At 47.5% G+C, this 7,947-nt stretch overlaps 1 long non-coding RNA gene across 1 annotated transcript; it reads left to right on the forward strand.

Moving 5' to 3' along the window:
* Positions 1-1,209: 1,209 nt before the first annotated feature.
* On the forward strand, positions 1,210-7,506 carry LOC130602331 (uncharacterized). The gene is made up of 3 exons (XR_008972875.1): positions 1,210-1,364; positions 4,043-4,198; positions 7,345-7,506. It is a non-coding gene; the product is annotated as an uncharacterized LOC130602331 (long non-coding RNA).
* The last annotated feature ends 441 nt before the right edge of the window (positions 7,507-7,947 follow it).

Raw genomic sequence — 7,947 nt, forward strand, 5'->3', positions numbered from 1 at the left:
GGACATAAGAGTAACCCGAGCCACGGGAACCGTGTGTTTCTGAAGTAGGGCACAGTGGCAGGAGTGTTATTAATATTCTGGGGAGGTAAGTCTGTATATATGATATTCTCTTATACTCTTCTTTCATTTACTTGGCAGGCAAAATGATACATGCTTTTCTTGAAGTCTAGTTGTGGTCATGTTAAATGGTCAGATTAAATGACCACCTTGATTTACCTCGTTTTAAATAGATAATCACAGAATCATAGAATCCTAGAATGGGACCTCAAAGCTCATCCAGTTCCATCCCCCTGCACAAGCAGGGACACATTCCACTAGAGCAGGCTGCTCCAAGCCTGTCCAACCTGGCCTTGAACACTGCCAGGGATGGGATATTGATGGGTGGCACAGCAGAGCTACCAGCGCTGTGTCACCCTGCCAGGGACTGCTCAGTGTTAGCAACCCCCAGCAGAAGGAAGGAAATCGATCTAGTTCAGAGGCTTTCAGCAGAGTGCCAGTCTTGTCACCTCCTGATGTACAGCCATGGGGGAGCAGAATAACACATTGCACCTGGTGGTTCTGTGGCCTTAATGCTGCTCACATGCAATGCTTCTGAACTTCTTTCTTTATTGAGTTACTTTCATGCGAACTGTACCTCAACAAAAATAAGTTAATAGTTTGTAACGTGACTCAGTGTAATGCAAGCAGCTCCAGAGTGCGTTCACATGCATGCCTCATGCAGCGGGGTTGCTCGCTCTAATGGCAGGGACAGCGTTGGCTACAGGTCATTTGTCATGGAAACTCTGACATTGTCAAACAGAAGGATTTCTGCAGGAAAGCCTTGCTTTCCTCCTGTGGCTAAGAAAGGTCTGCTCTTGCAGAAGTGGTTTGCGTTGGTGGTGGGGCCGTAGTGCCATGGGCCAGGTCGGGTAGCTGGGGAGTGACAGTGGGGTGCACAGCCAGAGACCTTAGCAGCTGTGCCACAAACATGGCCCAGGCTGGTGTGACCAGGTCCACTTCTGTAAGGAGGTGAATAGGTCATTAGAAACTCATATGGGAGCTGCTGAGCTGGGTCAAGGTGTGCATCTGATTTTAGCTATATGATTGGCTGCTGTAGGTCCCCATATAATGGCACAGCCAAAACATGTCTTTGTGCCCCACAGAAGACTCCAGAACAGAGCCATCACTTCTTTTTCTCCTTGTCTCATGGGTACATTGCAGACCCAGAAGACAACATGGTCTAGTGGAAGTTGTCTCTGCCCATGGCAGAGGGGTGGAACTGCATCATCTTTAAGGTCTCAGCTCAAACCCTTCTGTGATTCTAAGCATCTACAAAGACAGAAGCAGAAGGTTCAGCAGAGCCAGCGGTGGCTCAGTCCCTCCATGTGAGATGTTGTGGATACAGAAGCTCCTGCTGAGAGCCTTCCACCTGCCACTGCTTCTGCCCTCCCAGCTCTCACTGAACCACACTGTCCCTGTAGCAGGTGCCTCTTTTTCCTTCCCTTCTGCACAGGCTCAGATGAAGATGTGCCACAGTACCTGCTGTGGGCAAACCCAGGTCTTCCACCTCTTAGAAACTACACTGGACCTACAGAAGTTAGTGAGGAAACCAAGTGACCAGCCTGGACCAGCCCCGAAGCTTGGTCTGTGCCAGGGTTTCCCCATGTTACTGCTCTGTTCCGATGAAACATTATACAGAAAGATATAGGGAAAGCATTATGCTCACAGCCCTTGCCAACAAGTTATGTTTTAATGTAATTTAACTGTAATCTCAGAGTGTTTTTGTTAGCTATAATTAGTAAAATATGTCTGTTTTCTGTGTTCCTTGAAGACGTCTGAACTCCTGCCAGTTCCCTATAGTTTTCCTGACATGCAGTGTAACAAGCAGACCACCAAAATGTATTTACCAATAACTGTTTATTTACATTCCATGAAATCTAATAACATTTGCTGCCTTCATTCAGGATAAATGCTGGCCAAAGTGTAAAGCATAAAAAAATAAACACTGCCTTAATTTCTAACCCAGGCCACAGAATATTTGATTTGTGCTCAATTTGCCCTGCCTGTTAGCGTTTTGGCGTTCTGCTGCTTGCAAGTTGAAAAAATCCACCAAAAGAAGTTGAAAATGTTCTGTAATGGATCTTCCTGTTCAGTCCAAGCCCTTGCAGGGATTTCCTGGACATTTTATTTTTCATTTCTAAAGTCTGCACGAGGCTGGGGTTTTGTTTCTTTGTTTTCAGCTCTCGCAAGCATTTGAAACTGTATTGTAGAGAAAATGTCCAGGGCACTAAACAGCAACGGTGGTTGGTGTTGCACCAGTGCCAGTGTAAAGCGTTTCTCATTCTCCCGGAGTCATTGGCTTTGCTGGGGTAAAAATAATCAGAATTAGGTCTGTATCTTGTTACTAACCAAATCTGCTCTTGTTCAAGAAAGTGTAACTGAGGGCAGGATTGTCATCTCAAATCTTAAACAGGTTCCTCTCCTCCTGTATCTGGTTTTGGTTATATGACTACATGCTTTCTCAGAGCCCAGAAAATTCAGATGGTGCAGGGAGGAGAGGTCACATACAACAGCTGTGGGCGGTATCCACAGCTGGCAAAATCTGATGCAACCCTGTGCCTGTCAGTGGTGCGCGGCCCTGGCCCAGCTGAGGAGTGGGCTGGTGTTTCTGACAGGTTCTGCAGCGCCAACGGGCTCACAAGCACTTGTCTCAAGAGCATTGCAGGAGCCAGATGCATGCAAAGGAGCTGGATGGGCTGTGGTGGGCTGCATGTGCCTGGTGGGTGCCAGACTTCCGTGCTGTCACTGGTCTGTTGTGCTAGAATCCAGGCAGAGCTGGGTAGAGCAGTGCACTTGCCGAGTTGAGCAGCAAGATGGGTTTAGAGGGAACTGGAGTTCACAAGTTGCCTGCACTGATCTGAGCAACTGCAGCCATGAAGAAGCTGAATCCCACCACATCCCCTCCCAGGGCAGAGCCCGGGCAGCCACAGCTGCAGGGTGCCTAAAAACCTCATACATTTGGCTGCTGTTGCTGCTCCTCAGCTGCTGTGCCAGCGCCCAGTGTCTGCTGCTGCTGAGCTTTGAGCTGTGCCTTGTGTGGGGAGCACAGAACTGGCACAGTGCTGCCCCACCGCTGCCCCACCACTCCAGCCAGTGCTGGGCTTTGCTGCTGCCTGAAGGACCTGTCTGTGCAAGTTCACCCATCCATCCCGGATCTGGAGTGCCCATCACACCATATAGAGAACATCTGTTTGTTAGGTCTGAGGCCTGAAAAATCTCGGTCATGATATGGAGAGGCAGCGCTGTGCCTTGAGTCATGACAGGGTGATCGTCCCTTTTCCTGGGGCACAGGGTCACTGCTGTGTCTTTGGAGAAACCAGCTCATAGAGGAGCCCTAAACCCCAAGTGAGACCATGGTGCTGATGCAGCTTTGGAGAGCTCATTTCTAAAGCTGCTCCCCAGAAGGTGATCTCCATCTTTCTTTACTTCTGACATACCTGCTATTTTGTTAACACAGAGGCCATTTGCACTTCTCTAGATGCTTTCAGTTAAGGAGCTCCTTACACTGAACTTAAGGAATTGAGCTTCAGATTGTCCAGGAAATGCTGAGCAGCTCCATTCTGTGACAGAGATCATAGGAGACCTTCTCAGCTACATGTTTCCAAACTGCCTTGGGCTCTCTTGTCTCTGTACTCACTTAAATTGAGGGTAAAACTTTTCCTGCCTTCACATGAGAGCAAAATTTCAAAGATTTTGGAGGGCTTCCTTGAAAAGTTTGGGCTCAAAGGTAATAAAAGTGAAATTTAAAATCCAGTCCAAGCAAAACCAGATGCTGGTGCGCGATGAGGACCCTGCCCTCTTAGCATCTCCTTCTGAACACGGCAGTGGTGGTGCAGTGCTTCATTCCCCTGACAAATTGCCCATCTCCCCAGGCTCCTGGCAAAGCTCAAGTATAAATCCTTTGGGATAATTAATAAAAAAAAAAGTATGAAAATTACAGGTTATCCATTTTTGGCTTTTCTTTGATTGCATTTCTGGGTTCCTTGTCATTTTCTACATTCAGGTTTCCTGTGTGCAAGGCTCGTGTTGTAACTGGTTAGATGGTTGTGCAGTGGAGGCAAGAGAGGGGTTCAGAATGCATGAAAGAACCCAGAGAAGACTCCTCCTGCTGACCACACTCGACAGACAATGTGCGCCGCAGCATTCCTTCATTGTTCCGGTAGGATGCTCTGTAAATTGAGCTGTAAATAACTCTGTAAACTGTTTACTGCTAAAACCATGTTTCTGAAAGCAGAGAGCTTTCAAAAACTAGTGTGTAGAGTCACAGCATGATGTGGTGGGGATGGAGGTGAAATCAGCAAAGATGAGGTGAGCACATGTGGCTGGCCCTGCCCTTCCAGCACCTTCCTCACTGATCTTACAATCATTGAATTATAGAATGGTTTGTGTTGGAAGGGGCCTTAAAGCTCATCCAGCTCCAACCCCTGCCACGGGCAGGGACACCTTCCACTAGAGCAGCTTGCTCCAAGCCCCTGTGTCCAACCTGGCCTTGAACACTGCCAGGGATGGGGCAGCCACAGCTTCTCTGGGCACCCTGTGCCAGTGTCTCAGCACCCTCACAGGGAAGAGCTTCTGCCTAAGAGCTCATCTCAGTCTCCCCTCGGGCAGGTTAAAGCCATGAAACTCAGCTCAGTGCTGAGCGACCATGTGACCCAGCCACCAGCCAATCAACAGGGCTGATTTTGAATGTTAAACACTGCTATAAACCAGCTTGGGCAAGATAGAGGGAACGAATGTTTACCTGGCATAAATACTGGAAAGCAAGGAATAAGAGGGAGAAAATTGGGATGCGCTGACAGAAAGAAATAACCAGAGCAAAGTGGTTTTACCCATGTTTAGAAATAAGCCATTCTGCAGCAGCTGCTGGGCTTAGTGAAGATGTGGCTTCAGAGTGGGAGAGGAAATCACCTTAGGACTTTTGGACCACATGTAAGTTTTTGGAGGCAAAGGCTGAAAATAACAAACAAAACCAGCAGCACAGAATCCCTCAGTAGAAATGATATTTCCTTCATTGTGGTGGATGGATTCACATGGATATGACTGACCGCAATCCCCAAGCTGCGAGTCATCACATGCTTTGTTGTAAACTGTGGTTCTTTCTCATTTAGGCTGGATATTTCTCAATTTGCTATCTGTAAAAGCAACAACAGAAACACTCTGTGACAGTCCAGACCCATTGACAGTGGTGTGAGATTTGCCATAAATACGAGCTTGTGCCCATGGTGCAGCTTTGCTGATCTTGAGGGACCGTTGAGCATAGCAGGGGGCCAGAGCCAGTGAGGGGGTTTGTTATTGAGTCTGGGGGTGTTTTGCTGAAGAAGCATCACACTTTTCCTGTGAGATACCTGCTAGTGTGGGACATTGCCACTCGGCTTTCTGCTAGGCATTTTTGTCTAAATACTGCCTACACTTTAAGGCATTGCCAGAATATAGAAGTATTTCAGTGTACAGAAATAGCAAGACCACTTTTACACATAGCTGAAACTGCAACATGGCAAAAAAAGATAAATAAGGTAGCTCAAGAATCATGGAATCCTAGACTGGTTTGGGTTGGAAAGAGCCTTAAAGCTCATTTAGTTCCAGCCCTGTACCATGGGCAGGGACACCTTCTGCTAGAGCAGGATGCTCCAAGCCCCGTCCAGCCTGGCCTTGAACACTGCTGGGAATGGAGCATTCACAGCTTCCTTGGACAGCACGTGCCAGTGTCTCACCACTCTCATAGTAAAGAATTTCTTCCTTATATCCAACCTAAATCTCCTCTGTTTCAGTTTGAAACCATTCCCCCCTGTCCTGTCACTACAGTCCCTAATGAAGAGTCCCTCTCCAGCATCCTTGTAGCCCCCTTCAGATACTGGAAGGCTGCTCTGAGGTCTCCACACAGCTTCTCTTCCCCAGGATGAACAGCCCCAACTTTCTCAGCCTGTCTCCTGTATGGGAGGTGGTCCAGCCCCTGATCATCCTCGTGGCCTCCTCTGGTCTTGCTCCAACAGCTCTGTGTCCTTGTTTTAATTCACTAGGACTTGCTAATATGGACTTGTCTCCTTTTTTAACCTTGAAATTGGCATTCTCTGGGGAGAGCACAGAACTGGATGGGTTAGAAAGGTCGCCTAGCTGAGAGTCCCACTGCCCCCAGCCGAGCGTCAGCTCAGTCCCTTCGTACAACACTCGGCAGAGAAGGTGGAAAAAGTAGGTCAGGCTCTGCTCACAAACACACCTCTTACATGTCGCCAATTCTAATGAAATTAGGGAATGAATCAATATGAAAACCTGGGCAAAGGAGATCAAAACTCGGTTGAACTCTCCTAGGGAGAGGGAGTCCAGCTGCAACTCCTGACTAGCCCGTGTCTAAAAAAGCTGTAGAAATAAAGTAAAATAGACCTGTGTGTTCTTAGAGGGGAAAAAAACAGCCGCCTTCACTCAGCGCTTGGTGCAGACGCGGCCCTGGATCTCTCCTTGTCTGTGCCCCCACCCTGGCTGCTTGTTCCCTCTTCCCAACACTCCAGCTCGTATTTGGTGATTTATTTCACAATCAAAAGCTGCTTTGCAGGGAAAACTAAAGCAACAACCCAGAAAGCTGTCTGACTCATCCGAGCAGGACCCGCTCTAGTTTGGATGCAAACACTGGGCAAACAGTGCAGGGTGAGGGAGCAGCAGCCAGAGGCGCGTTTCTGGGCTATCGTTTCAGCCCTGACCAAAGTAACTTCTCTTTTAATTGTTTTTTTTTTTTTTGAGTACCCGACAATTAGTGGTGAAAAGGTCACCAGTAAAAATGAGCTCTGTGGTTTTGCAACTTTGCATTAAAAAAACCACCGGGCTGCTGGCACCGCGTCCCCAGGCTGGCAGGCTTTCCGCAGAGCGGATGGAACAAGCATGCAAGCTGAAAAGCCCGTTCAGATCCATCCCTCCAGGTCAGGCTTTCGCTACATTAGCAGGGTATTTGGGAGTTTGTGTTGCACCTGCCTGCAGTACATCTGGCTGGAGAGCTGAGGGAAAAAAAGCAAGGGTTTCATGTTCCCTTAGTCCCAGCTTCGCACCCGACGTGAGCCCTGGAATATATCGTTTGCAATTAAAATAGAATGAAATCAAATTCTGAGATCATTTCAAAGTTACTGACCCTGGTGTTTAACAGGTTGTGAATGTTTTCACAAAGGCTGAGGTGGTAGAAATATTTTATTCCATATTCTTTATCCTTTAGAGACCTCAGAGTAATAAACAATTAAGTTGAATTCAAACTAACTGTGGATAGCACAAATTCCCTTTTATTGGGTGTCCAATACGTTGCTTTTTTCTTTGCGCTTTTAAAAGAACTAGGACCCAGGCTTGAGGTGTGCTCAGAGCTGATGCAAGCAGCTGAAAACTACAGTTCCACCTAAGGTTTTGCAATGAGAAATGGTATCAAATACAGCCTGGAAAGGATCTGACGATCTCTAATGATCAAGTATCTCAAGGAGTTCCAAACTGGCATTACTTCAGGCAAGTACTTCAGGCAAGTACATCCTAATGCATTTAGGACTTGTCTGAAGCTTCAATGAGCTTTGTGGAAGAAGCTACAAGTTGTTATATGAGGTTTTGAACTTCCAAGGCTAGGTTTTCATTGGTTTTGTCTTAGTCTTCCTCTGGTCTCCATGACACAATCAATCTGCCTCCCTCAAGTGTAGCTGCATCAATCAGGTTTCTCCATGGGGTATTTTTACTGAAAAGTGACTAGTGCCAGTGACCAACCCGATCCATCTTTGGCCGGGCTCTGGCCTTGAAGTGAAGTTGTGCTTTCTGAAAAGTTCTAAGTGATGGAATCCATTTCTTCCTGATGGGCAGGATGACTGGCTGTGGGTCTGGGTGAAGGGCACGTGTGTCATCTCCTTTGCTGAATCGGCTTTTCATGAAGGATGAAGCTCAGACGGCAGCCAT

The sequence above is a fragment of the Pezoporus wallicus genome, unplaced genomic scaffold (assembly GCF_028554395.1).
Source record: "Pezoporus wallicus isolate ANWC-B61680 ecotype Strahan unplaced genomic scaffold, APGP_CSIRO_Pwel_v1 contig_4161, whole genome shotgun sequence".
Classification (NCBI taxonomy): Eukaryota; Metazoa; Chordata; class Aves; order Psittaciformes; family Psittacidae; genus Pezoporus; species Pezoporus wallicus.